General features: G+C 38.4%; 1 pseudogene; it reads right to left on the bottom strand.

The window, feature by feature from the left end:
* Positions 1-3152: 3152 nt before the first annotated feature.
* LOC123579738 lies at positions 3153-3651 on the bottom strand (annotated as a pseudogene).
* Positions 3652-25674: the final 22023 nt, after the last annotated feature.

Here is a 25674-nt window from a genome sequence, read left to right as displayed (position 1 = left end):
AGCAAAGAAAGGGGAAAGGCCATGTAGATATGGTCAGCTTTAAGCAACTAAGAATTATATATGGAAACCTAATTCTTTTTCTAAAGGGCTTAATCTTTTTCTTTGTGCCCTTTCCCTAGATTGTGTAGAAACTGTGTAAGTGGCAGAGTTGTAAGCTGACAACGTCTACCCTCAATGAACTTGACCTCTTTCTCAACCTCTTTTGATATTTGGAGTTTAGGACACACAATTTAGTAGATCCTGAGAGTATTTCTCCCCAAGTGCTGGGATGACAGCGAGGAAGTACATATTCACCTGCTTTATGCTGGCCTAACCTATGGAGTTATCCAGGAGGTCCATGACCACCTTTCCGGCTGCAAATGAGTCGGGTTTAGTTTAATCCACTAAATTGTTGTCATGGCCAATGTAAATCCTCCTCCAGCCCATCTCTCTCTTTTTTTTTTTTTTTAATTTTTTTTAATTTTTTTTATTATATGAAATTTATTGTCAAATTGGTTTCCATACAACACCCAGTGCTCATCCCAAAAGGTGCCCTCCTCAATACCCATCACCCACCCTCTCCTCCCTCCCACCCCCCATCAACCCTCAGTTTGTTCTCAGTTTTTAACAGTCTCTTATGCTTTGGCTCTCTCTCACTCTAACCTCTTTTTTTTTTTTTTTTTCCTTTTTTCCTCCCCCTCCCCCATGGGTTCCTGTTAAGTTTCTCAGGATCCACATAAGAGTGAAACCATATGGTATCTGTCTTTCTCTGTATGGCTTATTTCACTTAGCATCACACTCTCCAGTTCCATCCACGTTGCTACAAAAGGCCATATTTCATTTTTTCTCATTGCCACGTAGTATTCCATTGTGTATATAAACCACAATTTCTTTATCCATTCATCAATTGATGGACATTTAGGCTCTTTCCATAATTTGGCTATTGTTGAGAGTGCTGCTATGAACATTGGGGTACAAGTGCCCCTATGCATCAGTACTCCTGTATCACTTTTTCAAAGGGATATATAGTGCAGTAAGAATGTGGCCTCTTAGCTTGGTGCTGGCAACTTTAGTCTGTGGGTTTTATAGTGATTATGCTATTTCTACTTCAGTACAAAGGCAGTGTTTTCTTTCTTGCTTGCTTGCTTTTTTTTTTTTTTTTTTTTTTTTTAAGTGACAGAGAGGAGGGGCAGAGGGAGAGAGAGAATCTTAAGCAGGCTTCACTCTTAGTGTGGAGCCCAACGTGGGCTCGATCACATGACCCCAGGATCATGACCTGACTTGAAATCGACAGTTGGACACTCAACTGACTGAGCCACCTTGGTGCCCCCAAGTGTAGTATTTTCAAGGAAACACCATCCTGTTTAGTGCTTTGAGGCATTTCTTTTGTTTAGGCCACTCAAATTCATGTGTCAAAATAATATCAGTAAAACATGAGCAAATATCCATCCTTGTAATTTTCTGGGAGGCTGAGATTGCTTTCATGTAAGTGTTTATAATATTGCTTTTCATTCACATGTTTATATTTTTTCTTTCTGCATTAACTAATAAATTCTTGTTTTCTGAATATGCCCAGGCTGTAAAATCACCTGTCAGAGGTACTTTAGTAGGGATTTAGGCATTAGAGGGAATGTTGGACTGAATGACTTTTAAGGTCCTTTCCATTTATGAGATTCTGTTATTCTATTTCCTTGGTGACTCAAAATCAAATTATATACCGATTTTCCCATAGTGCTCAAAAATTGCGGTTGACAGAAAGAGGGCTTGCAAATATTGATTTATCACATATTCTGTCTTTTGTAGGTTTAATCAGGCGATATATTACTGGAATATATATTTTGATAATAATGGTTTAATTACTTAGCTACTGTTTACACAATGTCAGCTGGTGAAGATTTCTGACGATTCTCCATGCTTTAGGCTGTCTGAAAAATTACAGTGTTAGGACCAGAAAAGAATGCGATGTGTAATATAGGTGTCATTCAGGGTAAGATAGGATGCAAAAATTATTCTTACACAGTGGGCAATGGTCTTGATAATTCAGAATCAGCGAGGGAGTTTAAAAAATATATAGGTTGCTAGATCTCACCTTGGAAATTCTGATTCAATAGATCTGGGGTATGATACTGGAATCCTCTCTTCCCTAGAGAAAGTTGGGCTCTGACATTCTACCTTCTTAACAAAAACTGAGTGCTCTCCACACTTGCCAGTGTCCAGGAATGTGCGTGTGGGCTGGGGTCCTCCTGGGGAGCAATTATTTCTCAGAGTCACAGACAAGATTTGGGGCAACCCCTCTCCCTGATGCCCTCTGATTTCCTTTTGTTTTTCTAGCACCCCTCCCTCACCATGCCAAACCTCATGCATCTTTTACTCCGTTTCTCCCGACGCTCTCTCCCTTCTCCGCATGCATCAGTAAAATCAAGAAATCCAGCCCTTTAGAAAAAAATTTCCTCCATGCCATATCTCCCTTACTGAACCCACTCTCATAAGTAAGCCTCAAAATGGCAGATGGGATCCTGAAGAGAAAGACTAACTTCCTGTCTTAGTCTTAGTCTGTTTGGGTTGCCATAACAAAATACCATGAACTGGGAGGCTTATAAAGAGCAGGAATTTATTGCTTAGAGTTCTGGAGGCTGGAAATCCAAGATCAAGGTGCCAGCACGTGAGGGCTCTCTTCCACCTCTACAAACTTTTGTCCTCATATAGTGAAAGGGGCGAGTGAGCTCTGTGAGACCTTATTTATTTATTTATTTATTTATTTATAATTTTATAGTTAATATTTATAGGTGCATAGTTTCGTGCTCACGTATTTTTAAGTATTGTATATATTAACAAATTTCACAATACATCATTATTTTTAGACAGAATCATTAAATGACACCTAGAAATCTTATATGATAATAAATCACAATTTCTCAAGAACAGCAACAAAAAAAATAGTGAAGATTTAGAAATAAGTGGTAGTCACTTAGGTGTTTTAATTTAACTTTTAGATTTGAAGCCACAATATTCACATAAAGACCCTGCTACCATATATTCACTTCCGTGAGAGGGAAGCACTGAAATGCTGAGTAAGGGCAGGTACAGATAATTTCAATCGTTGCTGATGGAAGAGTTTAAAATACGCTGTAAAAACTTTGAGAAAATGTCATGACTGGGCACGTTGGAACTGAGTACTTGTATAGGATGGAACATCTCACAGTAGGTCTCAAGAAACTGCGAGTAAAAGTATTTCTTATGCTTCGGGTTCATAGTTTTGATACCTTCCTCAGAAGGCATTTCATATGCCTCATTGTCAGGATCAACAGGCATATCTTCCAGAATTCCTTCCTGTGGGCCTCCTTCTTCATTCTTGCCCAACTGATCCTTTTTGCCAAAGCCAGTGGCAGCTGCGATGCACCCTGCTCCCTCCGCTGTCTTTTGTGTGACTGCTGTCATCACTGGTCATCACCACCTCACCAACATTTGTCACTTGCTCTTTGGTCTTCTCAGCCACCGTTGTCACATCATGAACCGCTCCTTCCTTGGTTTTGGAGCCTACATAGAGAACACCCTCTTTTGTCTTTCCTGCAGCTTCCGCCACACCCTGTTTGGTTTTTTCAGCAGCAGCCACCACTCCCTCCTTGGCCTTTGAAAGTCCTTTCATGAATACATCCATGGCTAATGAATTCCTTTAAACCTTTTTTATAAATGCTAATCCTGTTCCGGGAGGGTTCCACCCTCATGACCTAATCATGTCCCAAAGGCCCCACCTCCTAATGCTATCACCTTTGGAGGTTAGAATTTCAACATATGAAGGGGTCTCCTGAGTGGCTCAGTCAGTTAAGCATCTGACTTCAACTCAGGTCATGATTTTGCAGTTTAGGTCATGGTCTTGTGGTTCATGAGTTCTAGCCAGCATCGGTCTCTGTGCTGACAGCTCAGAGCCTGGAGCCTGCTTTGGATTCTGTCTTCCTCTCTCTCTCTTTCCCTCCCCAACTCATACTCTGTCTGTCTCTCTCTCTCAAAAATAAATAAAAAACCTTACAAGAAAAAAGAATTTCAATATCTGAATTTTGGGGAAAACAAACATTCAGACCATAGTACTTACCAGTGGGTGATAACAAATTGGGAGGTGGTTCTATAACTCTTTATGTATTTCAATAGCTTTATAAATCTGCAGAATAGTCTGTCTTTTCATTGTATAGTTTGGTCAATAGGTCGTTCACATTACTGGCAGACTGAAATTAGTGAGTAAGGATTTTTTGCTTTCAGTGTGGACCTTCCCCAAACTATCAAACACATTGATCCCACAATGCATTCTTTTTTCCAAGTTAGAGACAATTACTTGGCCAGTCTAACTTTAACTTACGAAGGTGTTTGAAGGCGGATGTTGACTTGTTTGTTTTCCTTTTGGTTCAGGTTTCACTTCTTCCTTGGTAATTGCTTTCAGAAGAGATACTTAGCAGAAAAGCAAACTGTTGCACCTAAAGATTGATTATACCTTTTCTTCCATTACTCTGTCCTTATCAATTTTATGTGACATACGTGAAAGTCAATATAATGTTCATTTTTCATGACTACATGAAGAAAATGCTCAGCTCTGAAAACTTTAAGAAAAATCAGAGACTTTCTCCTTACCTGCTTCAATCCCTATTGAATATAGTGTTTACCATTATAGTTTTTAATATGTACATGCATATCTTGAAAGTCTTTTTTCTTTTACTTTGAATGTTTTATGTGGTTATTTTAGAAAATGTAGAAAAAAAAAGTTTATTAAGAAAATTAAAAAAAATAAGAAAATAAAAACCATTTGCAATCTAGAGAACACTGTTTTATAGATATATGTGTGTATGTATATATAGTATTTATATACATATATTTGTAATCACTGATAAATTCTGTGCTGAAATGTGCACTAGAGTATATATTCTCTTTTGCTTCTTTTTTTTTTTTTTTGAGAGAGAGAAAGAGAGAGAAAGACTGGGAGCTGGGGACGGGCAGAGGGAGAGGGAGAGGGAGAGAGAGAATCCCAAGCAGGCTCCTCACCCTCGGCACGGAGCAGCCTAACAGAATCTAACAAGAGTCTGATGTTTCACCAACTGAGCCACCTAGGTGCCCCTCCAATTAATTTCTTTATAAAGAATACTAGATGTGGAATTATTGGGTAAAAATGAATAAAATTTCTATAAGGCTCTTGATGCATAATGTCATATAAATTTTCCAGAATCTTAAAGCATATGAGAGGATGTATTAGTTATCTATTGTTGTAAAAAAATTTACCTCAATATTTAGCAGCTAAAAACAAGCTTTCATTATCACCCAGTTTGGGAGGGTCAGATATCCCACCATGGCTTATCACAGTTTCACTGGGCTAGGGTCTTTCGTAGGGTTGTAGTCAAGGCATTGATCACTGCTGCGTATATCTCAAGGCTCAAATGAGGGTGTGTTTGCTTTCAAGTTCACTCAGGTGGCTGCAGGCTGACTTCAGATTCTTGCTGGCTCATGGCCAGAGGTATCAGTTCCTTGCCACCTTGGCCTCTCCTTAGAGCAACTCACAACACGGCAGCTGACTTCTCTCAGAGTGAGCAGGGGAGAGAGTGAGAGAAAGCAAGCAATATGGATGGAAGGCACAGTTTTTCTGTAAATTAACTTTGGAAATGTTAACTTTGCTGTACTCTATTTTTAAAAAGATTTTTTAATGTTTACTTATTTTTTAGAGAGACAGTGCAAGCAGGGGAGAGGCAGAGAGAGAGGGAGACACAGAATCTGGAGCAGACTCTAGGCTCTGAGCTGTCAGCACAGAGCCCAATGAAAGCCCGAACCCACAAAACTGTGAGATCATGACCTGAGCTGAAGTTTGCTTAACCAACTGAGCCACTCAAGTGCCCCTTGCTGTACTCTATTTGTAAGAAGCAAGTTATCAAAGCCCACACTTAAGGGAAGGGCAAGTGTACAACAAGGAGGTGGGAATCATGCAGGCAGCCATCTTTGAGGCTGCCTATCACAGAGTACTACTATCATTGCATCATTACCAGCACTGAATGTTTTTATATTTAAATTTTTTTTTCAGTTTGAGGTGCTCCTTGGTGCCTCAGTTGGTTAAGTATCCAATTTTGGCTCAGGTCATGATCTCATGGCTTGTGAGTTCAAGCCTCACCTTGGGCACTGTGCCAACAGCTCGGAGCCTGGAGCCTGCCTTGGATTCTGTGTCTCCCTCACTCTCTGCTCCTCTCTCGCTCAAACTCTGTTTTCTCTCTCCCTCTCTCAAAAATAAATAAACATTAAAACACTTAAAAATTTTTTAGTTTGATAAGTAAAAGTAATCACATTTCATTATAATTTCATTTTTTATTTTTTTTTGTTACTAATGAATAAAGTGTTATTTATTGTTTATGGGTTGTTTCTAATTTTATGCTTTATTTTTTAATTTTTAAATTAAAAAAATATTTTTTTAAAGTAATCTCTACACCCAAAGTGGGCCTCAAACTTACAACCCTGATATCAAGAGTTTCATGATCCACCAACTGAGTCAGCCAGGCACCCCTAATTTTATTCTTTAGATTGTCTATTTATTTTCTCCCATTTTTTCCCTTTGTGGGTCTTAGTCCTCACCCGCCCCCTCATCTTGAAATGCTAATTTAATTTGAAATTATGACTTATCTATGGAAGAAAGAGTTCCCTGTAAACTTTAGGAAGTTGAGAGAAATTTATATCTCATTTTGGTTTGTGCTTCAATGCAAGCACTTGTTTCTTAACAAAAAGATTGGACTTTTACCTGTGGCCACTACTGGCAGTTACTATTGAAACTCTGAAGAAAAATAATGAAAAATTTGACATTTATTTCCCCAACTGCCACTGGATTTGTAATGACATGTTGACATTTAATGGTTTTAACATTTATTACAGATGATCTAGCAATTTATAGGCTAATCATTAGCATCTAGCTTTTTTATTCAAAACTGGTGAAAACTAATTAAAGTGCCATGCCTAAGAATTTGCAGAACTATAAAAGCCTTATCTACTAAAATGTTTCAAGAAGGTGAACTTTTACATTTAAAAATCCAAGTTTTGTTTAGAGGATCAAGAATTAAATAGCAATAAGTAACACCACCTGTAATTGCAGGAAGCTTATTATTTCTGAAGACCAATGAATACATGTTGTATAAGAAAAGGAACATCAAACTTGTATTGGTCAATATGCGACCTTGGGCAAATCATTTAAGCCTGCTGATTTCTTCATCTACAAAACAGAGACCTAAGACTTTGTTACATCTTTCAAAATGCCATGAACATTAATGAAATAATACTTGCAAGACATAAAATTAATGGGAGTATTTTTTTTATGACTCTCACTAAATTCTCTGTTTTGTAACTCAATCCCTCAATTGTTGGATCGCTTTAATTGCAGGACAGACCGTTCTGCCTTACTTTACACTAAAATCTGTCTTCTGCTGATTTCTACCCATTTATTGCAGTTTTATTCTCTGAAACCATGCCAACTTTAATTCCTCTACTACATGTTAGCACTTTAAATGTTTGAAATAAGCTCCTTGGTTCCCCTCTAAGATTTAAAAAAATCCATACTAAGCACTATTCAGTCTAAAATAAAATTTGCTTTTTAATTTAGGAAAAACTTAAAGAACTTGAAGGAATTGTCATTTTCTCATGTGAAGTCAAATAACCACAATTACTCAGTAAAAACTCAGCTACAATGCTTTACAATGAAAAGACATTTTTACACAGATATTTGGTCATTATTCTATGGTTGTTTATAATACAGTGGAGACAAGTGATGGGGCCGACAGAAAGAGAAAGCATTCTGATTGCTGAGCACCTGCTGCATTTGTAAGATGAATATGGCTCTCAGAGAATGCCTTGTTCTGGCAGAGAGAAGACTCTGTGGGGTGGACTGTAGTGGTGGAATTGGAGGAGGATCTGCTTTACATTTGGAGGTGGATAGTGGGTTGGATGAGAAGGTAGAGAAATTTCTTTCCCAGTGCTATGGCCATAGTAAATGCTCAGTATATTTCTTGGATCTTTTAGTGTGATGATGTTTTGTTTTAGTCATTTAGCTGGGTTGATGAAAGTACTATAGGAAATCTATAGGACTATTTTGCTGCTGGTCATATTTAATCTTTCTTCATTCAATTCAATTAATTTTATCAGTTCCTGTTTTAGAAGTGTATATTATGGATCAGACATTGTGCTGGGCATTGGAGATTTTTTAATGTTTATTTATTAATTTATTTTTGAGAGAGGGGAAGAAGGGCAGATAGAGAGGAAGGTAGAGAGAATCCCAAGCAGGCTCTGCACTGTCGGCACAGAGGCTGACATGGGGCTCACACCCACGAACTGTGGGATCATGAGCTGAGCCAAAACCAAGGGATGGTTGCTTCACTGACTGAGACAGCCAGGCACTCCTGGGCACTGGAGATATTAAAGTGAATTAGGTAAAGTCCTTTTACTAAGACAGCTTGTATTATAGACAAGTGACAGATAGGAAGACAAGGGAGAAGTCCAGGCCTTCCCATGGAGGTGGATCACAAGGTACAGAGGGGGCCTCTCAAGGCTTCTCAGAGTGAGACTGAGGTCGAGTCTTGAAGACTGGGTGAAGAAAGAGAAGGGCATATAGAGATGGATATATGCAAAGGCCCTGAGGATACAATCCACATAACCTATCTAGGCAATTGCTAATGGTTGAAAATGGCTTGAATTAGGGAGCTAGGGAGGAGCAGTGGTGGGAGATGAATCTGGAAAAGGAGCCAAGGGCCATATTACACTAGCTACCTGCCGAGTTCTTCTTTAAAAATTGGGTACTCTTCTTACTTTCCATTGTCTCGGGCTTAGACTAATGTTCTCACCTATTCCCACCAGACTTGTTCCATACCCACCTCCCACCCTTGCCCCAACTTTGTTTTCCTGCAGACACTACTTCTAAGCTCTTCTCCCTGTTTGCCCCATCCCTGTCCTTCTCCCCTAACAGTAGGCCTTTTGTTTAGTCTTTGACTTCTGGTTATAGGCTCAGGGAGTCCAGGCTATTTAACTATAGTCCCACATGTCAGGGGTTTATGGAACTCTTAATTAGCAATTATGTAAATCGGTATAAGTTAAAAATTTTAAACCTTTAAAAAGTTTTTTATTTCTTTAAGCCACTAGCTAAAAGTTTAACAGTATCAGTTCACTTTCATTGCAAAGGTCAGAAACAATTCAAACTAGCTTTAAAAATGAATATATTAGTTCATATCACTGAAGGGTTCAAGTGTAGATCAGCATCACTCATTCCTAGATCTAAGGTTCACCAAATGGCAGCAAGACTTTGGCTGTGACTCTCCTATTTTGGCTCTTCTTTATTCTGTGCTGGCAGCATTCTCAGGCAGGCCCTCTCCATTTGGTGGCCTCTGGTGGCTCTAGAGTGATGGTATCCTTAGAGTTAGCATTATCCATGTAAAGAGTGCTTCGCCTCCCCAACAGTTCCATCCATTCTGAATTTGAGCTTCATTGGCTGGGCCTGTGTCTTGTGCCATTTCTGAAGAAGTTACTATAGCCAGAGGGATGGAACACGGCTAAGTGACAAGGCCATCCATTTCACACGCCTATATCAGGAGCTGGCGGTTTTGAGATAGCTTAAGCCCAAACCACATGCTCAAAATATGTAAGGGGTGGTTTCCTATGATGACTAGAATGCCATTACAGGAGAAATGGGTGCTGGGCAGCAAAAACAATGTATCTAACACAAAGATTTTACAGTTGAATATTCATTTATTCATTCTACAAAATTTACTGAGTGTCTGTGATTTAAAGATACACTGATGTATAAACATGGTCACTGTCCTCAGAATGGTCATAACCTTCAACTGGAAAAAGATATGTAAGGTACCATATTAATTAACAAGCAACAATTATCTTTGGATCGACTTCAGTCTTATCTTCAGTGTTATCATGAGGGTCTCTGTCAAGCCTTTGCTGAAATTGTTATGTATTGAAGATACTAGAAATGTCAAGTCTGAAATGAAAATATAAGTTAGATTTTTACTGCCTCAAAAACATTCAGAAAAATGTTTTGAATACTGTACCAGAGGCTATGAATGAAGACTTTGATATATTCACTTTAGGAGAGCCAATGGGTGAACACCAGCTGTTTCCCCATTACTTGGGTGTGATATTGGAAAATCTGGAACTTCAGAACTTTTTGAAAGGATAAAAGAATATGAGTTTGGCAATCTTGGCTGTAGAAATTGTCTATAAAGAGGATGATTGAGAGTGATCATAACCTTAAAGAGGAGAAATGATCCTAAGTGACAATCACACAGACAAGATACAAAATAAGCAAGAATAAAAGTATTCTAGGAGAGAACACTCTTACAAAATTCAGCGTTGAGTTGAAAGTCTTATTGGAATGCCAAGAGGCTCACATGAAATATACTACACACTTGAAGATATAAAATGTATCTTTATAACTAATGGCCCCAAAGAACATGGTATTTTACATTTACCTAGGCTCATTTATCCCCAGATCCAATCAGACTTTCTAGATAAGTGCCAAATGTTAAGTGGCTTATTCAAGGTCACGCATCTTATCTTCCTGTTCTCATAGTTCAAATAAAATTCTAAACTTATATTAGTATGTGTAACAGCTTAAATTTAAGCTTTTTTTTTGTTGGTTTTAAGGATCTGCTATGTAAAGATTAAGAAGAAAAATGCATAAATGTAACACTGTGAAAGAGCATAGGTGTTCTGGTCACAAATCTCAATATAGGAAGCATAACCTGCTTCTAACTTAGATTGTTTGTAAGACATACAAGTACTTCTTTCTCTTTCTCTTTTATTATTAAGTAGATAGAAGAGTATTTAAAAATATGTGCATAGTATAACAAATATAATGAAAACAGTGTATCTACCACCTAATCTGACAAATGGAAAATTACTAGTAATCTTGAAGGCTGTGTGTGCAGTATTGTATTTATTATATAAATATACCATAACTTACTTATCCATTCTACTGTTGATGGGTATCCATGTTTCTAGTTTTTGTTGTTTTGAACAGTGATATACTATTCTTGTCCATGTTTCTTAGACTTAGTGGAATTGGAGGGTCATCGATATGTACCTCAGCAGATAAATGCCAACTTATTTTCTGGAGTGACATTAACAACCAATAGCAGTGTGTTAGAGTTCTCGTTGCTCCACACCCTTGCAGCTCTTGGTATATAGACATAAATTTTTATCCGTCTGTAAGTATTTTATTATGTTTTATTTTGTATTCTTTAATCACTAATCAAGTCGAGTGTCTTGGTAACGTATTAGGCTCTTTGGAGAAATGTCTATCCAAGTCTTCAAACCATCTTCTACTGAAGTTTTTGTCTTTAGTATTTCTTTAAATTATTGAATTAACCTTCATTTTTTCATGATTTGCCTGTTCACTTCTAACAGAGTCTTTTGACAAACAGAAGATCATAACTGTAATATACTTAAATGTACCCCTCTTTTCATTTAGAGTTTGAACTTTTGGCCTTGTGTAAGAAATCCTTCCCCACCCCAAAGGTCAAATAGGCGTTCTTCTGTTACTTTTATAAAAGCTTGTAGTTTGGGGTTTTTCCCCCTATTCATAAGTATTTAATTCCCTGGAATTGACTTTTCATAAGGTGAGGGTCCACTTATCCTTCCCCCATGTGGACGCCAGTGATTTCAGAGCCAATTAATGAAAAGGCATCCTTTCCACACTTCCTGCTAATGTCATATTTGTCACACATCTGTATTACATATATTTGAGGGTCTTTGGGGGGCTTTGTATGCTGTACCTTTGGTTTATTTTCTTAGTCTGACCACTAGCATGGTGTATTAACTGCTATAGATTCAAAGAATAATTAGCTGCTGTGGCATTCCTCACTTTATTTTCTTCTGCAGCATATATCTACTTGGGGTCATTTGAGAGTAGGTTACAGATATAATGGCCTTTTATCCCTAAAGACTTCAGTGTATATAATTATCACGGTCATGAAATTTTATATTGATCTACTACTATTATTTACTCTACAGATACATTCAGATTTTAACAATTATCCCAATAATGCCTTTTATAGCAACACTCTCCTTGATTTCATATCCAATCTGGGTCACATATACATATCACAGTTAGTTGTTATGTCCCTTTAGTTTCCTTTAATCGATAACATTTCATCAGTTGTCCTGTGTCTTTAACGATAAAGACATTTTTGAAGAGTACCCAGGTCACTTGTTTTGTGGAATGTCCCTCAATTTGAGTCCAGTCACATTTTAAATAGGAATGCCATATAAGTTACACTCCTCCTTTTTCAGTGTCTGATATCAGAATGTCAATTTTTCTCATTATTGACAGTATTAATTTCTGTCACCTGGGGTGTCAGCCAGGTTTTTCCACTGTAAAGTTTTCATTTTTCCCTCTGCAATGAATAAGCAATCAGCAGAGAGAAACTTTTAAATTATGTGAATGTTCTGTGCTTTATCAAACTTTTATGCAGTGGTTCTACTATTCATTGGTGATTCCACTGAATCAATTATTTTTACTATGTTTTCTAATCAATGGTGTTTTAATCATACCATTCCTCCTGCTTTTTTAAACTTAAATTTAAGTTAATTAACAAATAGTGTAGTGTTGGTTTCAGGAGTAGAATTTAATGATTCATCACTTACATATAACACCCAGTGTTCATCCAGCAGGTGTTCTCCTTAATGCCCATCACCCATTTAGCCCATTCCCCCACCCACCTCCCCTCCAGGAACCATCAGTTTGTTCTCTACATTTAAAAGTCTCTTAGGGTTTACCTCCCTCTCTGTTTTTTATCTTATTTTTTTTCCTCCCCTTCCCCTATTTTCATTTGTTTCTTAAATTCCTCCTCCTATATTAAAAAAAAGTTTATTATCTTACAGAGCGTGTGTGTGCATGCAAGTGGGGGAGGGGCAGAGGAAGAGAGGAGAGAGAGAATCCAAAGTAGGCTCTGAGCTGATAGTGTGGAGCTTGACACAAGGCTTGATCTTGAACCTTGAGATCATGACCAGACTTGATATCAAGAGTTGGTTGCTCAACTGACCGAGCCACCCAGGCATCCATCAATCCTCCTACATTTATTTATCATTAACATTTTTAGAAATAGATACAAGTTCTGTTTTGTTTTTTCAAATCTTCTTGGTCATTTAAAAATAATTTTTGCTTTTTACTTTTATTTTTATCTCTTATATTTCTCTCTATATGATAAAGTTAGCTATGCTTTTTATGTGTTTGATAATTCCAACATCTGATCTGTTTGGGTCTGATTTTTCTATGTGCTGTTTCTTTGCATGTGCTGTTTCTATGTGCTGTTTCTTTGACTATGAACTCAATTTTCTTGGTACTTTATATCAGTCTGTTCTTTGCATTTTTCTAGGCACTTTTTTGGAACAGCCAGTACCCTAACTTACAACTGCCAACTTCCAGGCACTTTACATTAAATTTTCTGCTGAAGTTTTTCAGACCATTCAGGTAGTATGAATTTGGGCTGTGGAACTCATGAAGGCTGACTTATAGTTAAGAACTTTTAAAGAAGAATTTTCCTCCTGACATGCAGCATTGAAATTCAACAGGCAATGATTTCTTGCTATCTTTGGGATGAAGAAGATGTGGGTCTATGCCAAGTTTATTCTTTCTCTGTGATTGTAGCTGCTGGATAGCCAGCTTCATGGATGGAGTCTTCTAGGAGATTCCCTGACTTGGGATGGCCCTGACTTTATCTTCTGTACCCAGTGCCCCAGGGAGCCATGCAAATGAAACTCAAATCCACCAGTTTTGACATGCTCCTGGGAAAAATCTGGCTTTAGCAATTTAGTCATCTCTCTGAATTCTTATTTCCACTTAATGTTTGGCCTCTGAATATTTCTTACCATTTCTGTTATCCATTTCAAACATTTTCCAAGAACCTTTAATAATTTATCCTGTCTTTTTAGTTGTTTTTAGAGACAGTGGTGTTAACTATCATACTACTGGCAATGGAGTCCCTCACGCTCTCTTTATCTTCATATTGAGACCCATTTTATCTTTTACAAAGTAACACTAACATGAACATATTGGAATATGTTAGTGCAGTAGACTTCAGTGTGCCTGTTCTTCTCATAGAATAATGCATAAAAATCCAGTAGAGGCTTAATGAGGTTATTTCATGCAATTGTAGTCAAAAATCCAGTTTCATAGGTGATTTATTTGATCACAGATGATGTTTCAACTTTTTGGCTGTGTTGATGAAATAGTAAGTAAAATGTTTTGGCAAGGAATTAAATTAGGTCTTATGGTCCAAACAAATTTCAAGAATTTTTTTACATTTTATTCTAAATATTTGTTGGAAGTGACTCATATAATGAGCAGGCATTTAGTAAATTTTAATTAGGCAAGCAATGAATAAATGAACAAATAAATAAGTATCGTTCAATAGCTCAATCCCAGTTAAATGTGCACAGAATAGTCTTCAATTGGCCATCAATGAATGAGTCAGGTTTATACCTGGGCTCATCGATCTTTAGTACTTTCCACAAACCTGACAATGGGGGAGGGTTGGAGAAAGAGGCTTTCGGTGAAACACTGTAAATACTTGCCTCACTTCAGCCACTAAATTGAATTTCTAGCATAAATCCTATCCTAGGCATCAACAGTGCAGTATTATTTGGAAAGGTACAATTGATGTAAATATAAGTGCTGGCTATTTATCAAGCCATACCATTCTTTTCCTACCAAGAGATAAACAGATTGTAGCATTTGCTGTCGTTGAAATACATTGAATTTTCAAGGACTGCTTCCTAAAGTCTGGGTATTTTTTTTTTTTTTTTAGAAACATGTTTGCCTGAAATTCTGGCTGCTATTGCTCTGAAAGGGGGGGGGTACTGTGAGAGTAGTCAGAACTGTAACAGAATTATAAGGACCTTAAAATCTCAGAAGGGAGTCTCATCGTGCCCAGGAGAACAGCCCAAAGCAAGACAGAAAGTTTCCTGAGCAGGATAGAGAGCCTCAGTGTCTGTGGTCAGAAAATAGGCATCTTAGTAACTGGCCACTAGGTAGATATAATCATAGGAACAGAGCAGGACTGGGTCCCTGTCATACAGGCAAGGCTTATGGATGTCTGAAGGTAGCATTTGAATATTAATTGAGAGACACATTAGGCTATAGGTCATTTTCATCTAAGCTACTTCCTAAAAGTTATTCCTTACACCCCATCTCCCACTGCTCTTTGAAAAATTTTTAAATGTTTTATCATTTATTTTTGAGAGAGAGAGACAGAGTGCAAGTGAGAGAGAGGCAGAGAGAGAGGGAGACACAGAATCCAAAGCAGGCTCCAGGCTCCAAGCTGTCAGCACAGAGCCTGACGTGGGGCTTGAACTCATGGACCACGAGATCGTGACCTGAGCCAAAGTCAGATGCTTAACCTACTGAGCCACCCAGGTGCCCCATCCCTCTGCTCTTTGAACAGGCTAAGGCAATTTTTAATTCTTCATGTTCTGAGTTTTTGTATGTCTTTAATGATAATAAAAGCCTTACTAATTCATTTAAATGTATTTGCACAGTAGCCTTTTCTAAGGAATCCTCCCATGTGATATGCTAGAGAGGTACCCAGGTCCTACAAGACCAGTGGTCTTGCGTTCTAGAAACCAAGTTTTAAAGGTTATGAAAATATTGACTGCTAAATATTCTTTTCTCAGTTATAAATAAAAATATTATTACTACCTTCTTCTCATATATTAGATAGAGTCAATTGGCTGAGTGGAGAGGGATCTATTTGTAGGTTGCCTAATTTATCTCACCTAAGTCATTCAACTAGACAGCTTATACTGAGTTTGGTTACATAATTCATGAAGACTAAATGACTCCAAAGCTATTTAATTTATTTTTTTATTTTTGCCAGTGACTGAGCATTGGAGGAGTAAAAAGTACAAATTTAAAATACCCATTTATGTTCAAATATTTTTGGTTCAATAACCAAATCTGTAATCTGCCTGTTCAGTACAGAAAACTATCAGATGTTGCTTTTTGACATCTGGCTGCTAAACACAGTGGTGGTATGTTCTGACGGCTGAAATAGACATAGTATTGTAAAGATCTTCATGTTTTGTCATTGTCTTGGTTCCTATCACTATCTACGAATCTGGAAAATAAACAATTGTAGGTAACTTATCCAATTTAGAGAAGAGTTCTGACTACGAGAACATTTAAATCACTTGCAAAGGCACCCCTGTAGATAGATTCAAGAGAAATTTAACCTAATTTTGGATTTCCTAAGACATTATTGAATTGTTCTCATTGTTGATTGAAAAACATGTAGGTAGCAGCAGTATTCAAGTGGCCACATTGCATCCATTCCACTTATTCTATTTTATTTTCTTGGTATGAACAGATATTTGATATAGAGCAAGACCATCCCCAGCATTTAGAGTGTCTAGTTTAATTTGGTTTGATTGCTTAACTATGATCTATAACCCCAAATTTTATGTATTTTCTGGGAAGGTACAGGTATAAGTCCAAAATTTGGAAAATAGACAATACACATATTTGCCAGAACTGCTAGTCTAGAAAATTTTAGATTAAATCTTGAGACAGAGGAGAAATCCTAAGATGAGCTCATACACATGGAGGACAGCATACATGGTGTGAGGAAGACAGTAGCATCAAGGATTAACTCAATAGTTCTCAGGGGTGTGGAGCAAACTTAAGATACTGGGCTTAGGTGGGTTGTGCGTGAGAAGCTAAGTGAAAGAAAATTTTAACAACAGAAACAGACTAGCGTGATTTTACAATATTTCCAATGTTATAATTTGTGAAGGTTAGTTTTTCTGAAGAAGGTGTTGAGTAGTGATAATAATAACTATAATATTAACAGTTATAGCTAACTTTTATTCAGAACTTACTAAGTTCTACTCATTGCTACTATTTTTTTTAAAAATGTCTTGCAATATGGGAATGTAAGCTGGTGCAGCCACTCTGGAAAACAGTATGGAGGTTCCTCAAAAAATTAAAAATAGAACTACCCTATGACCCAGCAATTACACTACTAGGTATTTATCCAAGGGATACAGGTATGCTGTTTTGAAGGGACACATGCACCCCAATGTTTACAGCAGCACTATCAACAGTAGCCAAAGTATGGAAAGAGCCCAAATGTCCATCGATGGATGAACGGATAAAGAAGATGTGGTTTATATATACAATGGAGTATTACTCGGCAATCAAAAAGAATGAAATCTTGCCATTTGCAACTACGTGGATGGAACTGGAGGGTATTATGCTAAGTGAAATTAGTAAGAGAAAGACAAATATCATATGACTTTACTCATATGAGGACTTTAAGAGACAAAACAGATGAACATAAGGGAAGGGAAACAAAAAAATATATAAAAACAGAGAGGGGGACAAAGCATAAGAGACTCATAAATATGGAGAACAAACAGAGGGTTACTGGAGGGTTTGTGGGAGGTGGGAGGAGCTAAATGGGTTAGGGGCACTAAGGAATCTACTCCTGAAATCATTGTTGCACTACATGCTAACTAATTTGGATGTAAATTAAAAAACAATTAAAAAAATAAATAAACTTGAAAACCCACTTAAAAAATAAATAAATAAATAAAACAAAAATATCTTGCAACCCCCCCACCCCTGTCTGAAGTAGGTACTATTGCTATCATCTCTATTGTACACATGAAGAAATTAAAGTTTAGAAATAATAGGTAACTTTTGCAGCTAGGAATAAGGAGCCAGGATTTCAAAACTGGTGCCTTATAAATTATTAAATTATGGAGTCAATGGACTTCGAGGAGCATATTCCAGGACTGGAACAGAAGAAAACTGGGGGTAGTGGTCATTTGCTTAGATGGCACATTGAGAAGGATGAAGTGGAGTATGGAAAATAATTATATGGACGTTATTACTATGAAGCAGGTGGATGGGTAAGCGGGAGCAGGACATCCAAGGCTGTGTATGAGCAGTGAACTTGAGGCCACCTGCTCTCTACAGCGGGGCCTCATTTCTTTTGTGTTGGGATGGCCCAGCTTTCAAGTGACACATTCTGGTTACCCCAGACCACTGGTGAGATGCGGTGGGATTAGGGTCTAGAAGATGATGCCATCGAATCTTTCCTCTCAGTGGTTCTTACCCCCCACCTCCCCTCACCTGCACTTGTACTTCTCTACCTACTTGCTTTCAGACACACTGTTTCTTTTGTTTGGAGACAGATCATCTCCCTTTGGCACTCTTTTTTTTTTTTTTTTTTAAACTCAGTTGAGATGTGACTTCAGTTGCAGAGCTTTTCCTGACTCCCCATTAAGGGAAGGCTTTCGTGCTCAACCTGAAGTGCCCAAGTCTTCCATCAAAGCAATCTAGTAAGAATACTGTGATTGTTTGCTTGTCTGTTTGACTTCCCAGCAGACTGTATGCTCTAAGGCAAGAAGTGGGGGTTTTAATTTGTGTGTGTGTGTGTGTATTTGTGCCTTGCACATGAAATCCCCTAGTAACAAATGTGTTAAAGCTCAATAACTGAATAAGCGAATGAATCGAAAGTAGCGGGCAAGAGAACAGTGAAGTGGTGTGGCAAGGGAGTGAGTGAAGGAGGTGTTCAGGTGAATATTCATTTCTAAGAGTGGAGCTCAGTAGAGAGAGATGGGTGAGGATGAAAGGCGAAAGAAGCAGAGGGACATCCTTGTGGGAAGAGTCGGCGGACCGCACAGCCTGCATGTGCATTGCTCAGATTATAAAACAGGCCAAACAGCAACATGTACCAGTGATAACACAATTCAACTCTTTGGAGAGCTGCTTAGAATTTTCTTGTGCTAAAAGCAGAACACCTGATTAATATTTTACCATTTTAGCTCTCACAAGGCAGAGGGAGTAACATGGGGAAGCCTCTTCAGGACCTGGTGTTAACACAGAGCTAACAGGCCTGGTGTGGGGGACCAAGGAGCTCTGGGGAAAGGACTTGGCTCTCTTCGCACAAAAGGAGCACATTTATTCTTCTATTAGAATTGTACACACATCTGTAAAAACTGGATCATAAAGAAATGTATAAAGAGAAAGAAGGAGGAATAAGCCCAAACCTCCTTTGATTCCTATTACTGCTTAACATTTGTGGTGTTTTGTTCAGGTCTTTAAAAATACGAATATACATATGTAGTTTTTATACATTTGGGATATATGGTTTGGTAACATTTTTAAGAAGTTGATCCTATTTTGAGAATAATCTTTATGTATTATTTCAGATTCCTTTATAATACTTAATTAGATATATGATTATCTATGGATGTATCACTTTGGGAATACATAATCTCTTATTGTTGGATGCTTAAGTCATTTTCAATTTTTGCAATAATGAGTAATGCTGCAAAGATATATTTATGCAACACTGAATTAATATTGTTACGTATACATTTTCTGGATGGATTTCTAGAAATGAAATTATAGGCAGAATAAGACTATTAGTGTTAAGGCTCTTCATACATTCACTTCAGTTTTCTTCTAGAATTACACTCCCACTAGTGGAGTATGGAAGCGATATTTTCACTTTATCTTGGCTTATGTTCAAATTACATACACATACCACATATGTATGTATACACATACATTATGTATAATATTAATAAATACATAATACATATCTTGATTTGCATTTTCTTGATTACTAAAGAGTTTCTCTGATTACTAAAGAAATTAAAGATTACACAAACTTCAATAATTTGTCAGTTAATGAATGATCTCTTTAAGGCTTTCATCCACTTTTTTTCTTATTTTTTTTTCTTATAAATCAATGTGGTTCTATATGAATTCCTTAGACTTATTTTCTTTACCCCTTACTTTGCTTCTGCATATAATAGGAAGAAAGAAGAGATGACCCAGCAAATAAGTATCCTCATCCCTTACAGGAGCAGGGGTGGAGTGGTAGATATTGTAAATCTTTTATTTCTATCATGTTCAATTTTTCTGACATTTGTGTAGGAGGCAGAGAAAGAGAAACTAACAAGTGAGAAAGATAGAGGACTCAAGAGTATAGGTGGGGAACCAGGAGGGAGCCATGAAGGCTGGCAGAAAGGACCACCCCAAAATATGCCATTTTAGCATAAGGAATATTTTTGAGCTAAAGCTTCTTGAAACATGTGCAAGAAGACCTCTCTGACCTCTCCTTGTATTCCTGAAAGCGGGAGATATAACTCCCATGTGAAAGATGCTATCCCTATACCAGGAATCAGAGATAGTAGTCAGGGTCAAGAGAATTTTGTACAAACAGATCTTGTCAAAATAGTGCTTATCTTCTTTTAGTCTGTCCGCATACTTTGTTTACTTTTCCCCAATTGCCTCTCTTTGTTCAATTTCATATATAAAGCATTTAGGTTTGGTACTTCTTTGGGTCTCCAGTTCCCTATGAGCCCCTCCACAATGCCATGTGAAACTTACATTAAATAAAATTTTATGCTTCTCTCTTTCTCTTATTAATCTGTCTCGTCACAGAGCCCTAGCTGAGAACCTGAGGAGGGTTAAGGAAAAATTTTTCCTCCCCTACAGCAATGTAGTGGAAAACAAGGCAAGAGAGAGAGTTTCAAGAAGGAGCTGTGGTCAACAGAGATAATGCCCCAGAGTAGTCACATAACATAAGAACAAGACCAAACACACACTAGGATTATCAGTGAGTATCAATTACACACTTACTAGGTATCATTAATTGTTTAGTGCTTTATATACTTTCTCACTTAATCTTGATAGCACTTCTTTGAAATCGTACTATTATCCCCATTTACAGATTGGGACCTGAGACATATGGAGGCTAAGAATTGTGTCTAAGGTCACACCACTAGCATGAGATTCATATGCAGGTTTTTCTGGCTCTAAATTTCAAATATTTCACCATAACAATTGACTGCAGTGTGAGAAAGAGCAGGGAGGCTACTTTTGAAATGCTGAGTTCTCCACCATGATCTCTTTAAGCAGACATTAGACAGTCATCTACCAGGACGTTTTAGAAGGTTTTCTTCAATCAAATGAGAAGGGATGTATAATGTTCTCTCGAAAAATTCTAACTGTTGGGTTTGATGGTCTTTCCAAAGAAGAGGTGAATATTCCTGTTATAAGACAGTAATGTGTTGTCATTTCGGACATCTAAAAATGTTTTCAATGATATAATGCATGACTCTGGTCATCATATCTGGAGGAATTTTGCATTTTATATAAATTATATCCACACATGGATTTCTAAGTAAAGGGTGCTGGTTATTAATGTTCAGTTGCTGGTTATTGGACAATATTTGACAGTAATGTGCTGCTGAGTCCAGAGCCACAAAATTCTGAGCAGGAGGAAATGGTTCATACTTACATTCCCAGATATGTTTATTAACTTGATCTCTGCTTTACCACATCTGCAGCAGAACAAGTGTTTCTGCCATTCTTGCATATTTTCCTTATCCATGACCTTCATAATTTAGATAATGGTAAGTGATTGGTGGCCACACACTTACTGATATTTGTAGCTGCAAAGACCTCTGCCTTCTTGTAAGTGGCAATTACATTTCTTTAATCAATTTGAGGCACGTTCTGGATTCACTGCTAATCTCCTGACTGTGGGCTCTGTTCAGTACAGGTCAGGAAAGTAATCGTAACAAAAATGTGAAAGACATAATTATGGTACCATCCATCCCAATGCAATCAAAGCAATAGCTAATTTCCATTTGTAAGTTCAGACGATACTATGTGGTCTGTCAAATACATTTCAAAGCTGTAAGCTATACGAGATGAGTCATTCATAATGTATAGACAGCAAATCCTGGAGAGCATAGACTGTCTGCAGAGATTCCTACAAATCCTGGCATGGAATATGTGCTCAGTAAATGTTATGGACATAGACATATTTGTGATTTGGAGTAACTAATGTCACCTGTGGCTATAAAAATTGTATTTTGATTTGTGATGTGAAATCAACTGAAGATCTTTCTATTGAATTTCATTTAGTCATATATTTGAGTATTGAATCCTAGGGAGGTTTGGTTAACTAAGCACCAATTTGTGATTTTAGTGGGAATATTACATTTTTGTTCTGGTATTATTACCAGATTATAATGTGAAAATATTATAAGATGTTTTAAAAAGTACTTTTTGAAGATAAAACAAAGATTTAAGCCTGAAAGAAATTAAAAGGTCTAGAGATTGTCTCCATTTCTTGGGGGGCCAACCAAGTGGATTGGGCTGGAGATTGTAGATGTTTTTAGTGGCATCTTGGGGACTTCCTAGAAGGAAGTTAGGGAGAAGGGGCAGGGTGAAGGTTAGGGACCAGAGGAGGAGCAGGGTGCTGGGAAAAAGTGAATGTATCCTGTTATCGTCCTCCACCACCACCCCCCATTCTCTCCCTCTTGCCTTCCTTCCCCTTTCTCCCTGCCTACCAGCCTCCCTTCCTCTCTCCTTCCCTCTCTCCATCTCTGTTTCTGTCTTTGTAGAGGGTGGGGGACTCCAGCCCCATGAAAATGGATACCTCACACCTAGAGATAAGTAAATCTCAGGTGAGTTTGGACCCCTTGTCCCCACCCCCCACATTTGATTTGGAGGAGAAAGAGTGGGAGGGACACCTAGAGATTTTGTGGTTCCAGAGCTAGGAGAAACGCAAGGTCTCACTGGTCAGTGCAGTTCAGTTACTGTGCAGATGAATCTGGAAGGGCTGAGAGCCCTGCAACCTGAGTCTTGCTCCTGAGCCAGGGGTCCTGCTTGCCTCTCAGCTGGAGAGGGTGAGCTGATTTCTTCAGGCAAAGGTGCCACTTGCTTGCCCAGTTCGGGTCCATGTGGGCTGTTTCCACCCAGCGAACAAGTCCTTTACTGCTGCATAAGGCACTGCATGGACAGACGGCACTGGGCACAGGGGCACGTGGGGGCATCTCCTGAAGTTCCATCAGGTGCCCAGAGCCCCCAGGACTAGGATGTTTTCTTTAAGGCAACTTTAAGCTCAGGGGTGAAATAGGTGCCCCATTTGGCCCCCACCACTCTTCCCTCAAGAAACCCATCGCACTTCCAACTTCAGCCCTCCACCTTAAACCCTTGTGACTTTCAGGGTTTTCACCTGAACTAGGTTACCTCTTCCACCAGTTCTGTGTGCCCGCAGTCCAGCTCTTCCACAAGTTGGCAGAGGTAATGATATATGAATATTTTATTATAAAATACTTCCAACATTCAATGTGTTGTAGAGAAACACATTACCAGATCCCATCCACCCATCAGGTCAGGTCTATTTATTTTGCCATATTTCCTTTAGATTCTCGCCCCTACCCCACCCCACCGCCCACCCGCCAAATTGAAGCATACAGATAAAGTGCCGGGAGAGTCTCTCACTGATTCTGTTCTCCTGGTTTTTGTCTCAGAAGTAACCATGGCCTTGAATTAATGATTATCACCCCTGTGCATGCTGTTAATCAGTTATTATTACTATACCTAAGTAATACAGAACACTGTTGTTCATGTTTCAAAATTTATACAAATGCTCTCATAGATATCATTTTACAAGGTTCTTTTCTAGCTCAGCATTGAGATATTTACCCATTCAATACTTGTAGCTCTAGTTTGTTCCTTTTAAGTGCTGTTAATATAGTATCCCATTATATGAATCATTAGAATGGTTGTAATATTTATTCAAAAGAGGATCAACTTTCACTTCTGTTTTGTACCTTTTTATTTTTTTTATTTTTTTTAAAATTTTTTTTTTCAACGTTTATTTATTTTTGGGACAGAGAGAGACAGAGCATGAACGGGGGAGGGGCAGAGAGAGAGGGAGACACAGAATCGGAAACAGGCTCCAGGCTCTGAGCCATCAGCCCAGAGCCTGACGCGGGGCTCGAACTCACGGACCGCGAGATCGTGACCTGGCTGAAGTCGGACGCTTAACCGACTGCGCCACCCAGGCGCCCCTGTTTTGTACCTTTTTAATTGTACAATGCTCCCAGGTTACTTAGCATAGTCATGGAAGCTATATATAATTATTGACACATGTGTGAGTGTATTTGTTCAAGGAAATTTTTTTTAAAGTTTATTTAATTTTGAGAGAGACGGAGGCAGTGCGAGGCGGGGAGGGACAGAGAGCGAGACAGCGAGAGAGCGAGAGAAAGAGAATCCCAAGCAGGTTCCGTACTGTCAGCATGGAGCCTGATTCCACGGGCCCCGACTAACGAACAGTGAGATCATGACCTGAGCTGAAACCAAGAGTCTGACACTGACTGAGCCATCCAGCCCCATGTTCAAGGAATATTTTTAAAGTGCTTCCAGCTTGTCAGTCCCCATGTTTAGTGCTGAAACACAGAAATAGATATAACATGACTGTGGTGTGAAGTGGAAGGCATTTAAATAAACAAGCAAATGATTCTGCAATCAGAGCTGCGTGATATTCAAGCATTTACAGCGTCCTCAGGGACCACAGGAGGTTGTGGGTGAAAGTCAGTGTGGGAGAGACAAGTTAGGGAAGGCTTCACAGGGGAAGGGACTTCTGAGTTGCTTTTGAAAGAATGGATTTCCCAGGAGCTAAATGGGGGAAGGATTACCCTTATAAAGGGATTAGCACCGGTAAAGAAAGACAAGGATTTTGAAAAGGAATAGTTAGATCAGTAAATTGCAAGTAGATTAGTCAGCCAAATAACTGCCGGTGGGGTGCCCAGTGGGGGGTTGCCTGGCTATTACAATTTCCCTTCCCTCAGATGAATGGATGAATGGTGCCCACCACGTACAGCACTTGTAGCATCTTTTAATAAACACTGAGAAGTTTGGGTGTTTGTGTTTATCCCACTCATCAACATGGTTTTCTAAAACTCTCCTGTGTTCCCTTCTTCAGGGATTAAAAGCATGGTCATTGTGGCCCGACAGACCTGCATTTAAAACGCAGCTCTGCCACATGTGATCTTAAGTCCTCTGAACCTCAGTTTCTTCATCTATGAATTGGAATAATGGCAGGTTCCGTGCTTTGCAGTAGTTCAGAAAGATGAGCTAATGAAGTCATTGACTCTCCAGGCATTTTCTTTTTCTTGGCTGGCAGGACTGCGCTCTGTAGGGTTCTGTGGACATGGCTGACAAAACTGCGGAGTCCCAGAACTCCTAAACTCATTTCAATCAGGGAGCAGGGTGGGCTACCTGTTAACGGTAGTTTCATAAATTTCAGTGCAGAATATTTATAGGGATCTCATGGAAACAGCCTTTCTTCTCAAAGAAGGCTTTTGAAAAGCTAGATTAAGCAAAGTGAAACCACTTTCTTGCCCGCAGGATTTCCTAAAGACATTATAAGTTAATGAGTATTTTGAACCTCAAAGAATGATATCATGGGATAGGGCATTTCCCAAACTTACTTGACAAAGGAGTCCCCTTTCAGGGTACCTCTGTTACTATCTTCCTGAACCACAGTGCTTCACAGAACAAAGCTTGGGAGTTGATTTAGTTCTTAACTGAGACTTTGAACATGCAGTGTCAGGACACAAAACAGATTCACAGTTTCATACTTGAATCTTATGGTTCAATATTTTTCCTCTGGAAGTGATACAGAGAATGCATTATAGAAATCATGTTTATCCTGTGAGATGTTAATTTCCAAGTGTTTGTGATGCGTCAGAAAAATATCTCTGGTCTTCCTTATTAGTCTATTATGACACTATTATCCCATCCTGAAATTCCTCTAAATATTTCTAGAATCTATTGCATTTTTGTTATGAGTCATATCTTTTTTTAGTTTG

The sequence above is a fragment of the Leopardus geoffroyi genome, chromosome A3 (assembly GCF_018350155.1).
Source record: "Leopardus geoffroyi isolate Oge1 chromosome A3, O.geoffroyi_Oge1_pat1.0, whole genome shotgun sequence".
Taxonomy (NCBI): domain Eukaryota; kingdom Metazoa; phylum Chordata; class Mammalia; order Carnivora; family Felidae; genus Leopardus; species Leopardus geoffroyi.
The sequence above is the reverse complement of the archived record's forward strand: the minus strand, read 5'-3'. Positions and strand labels throughout refer to the sequence as shown.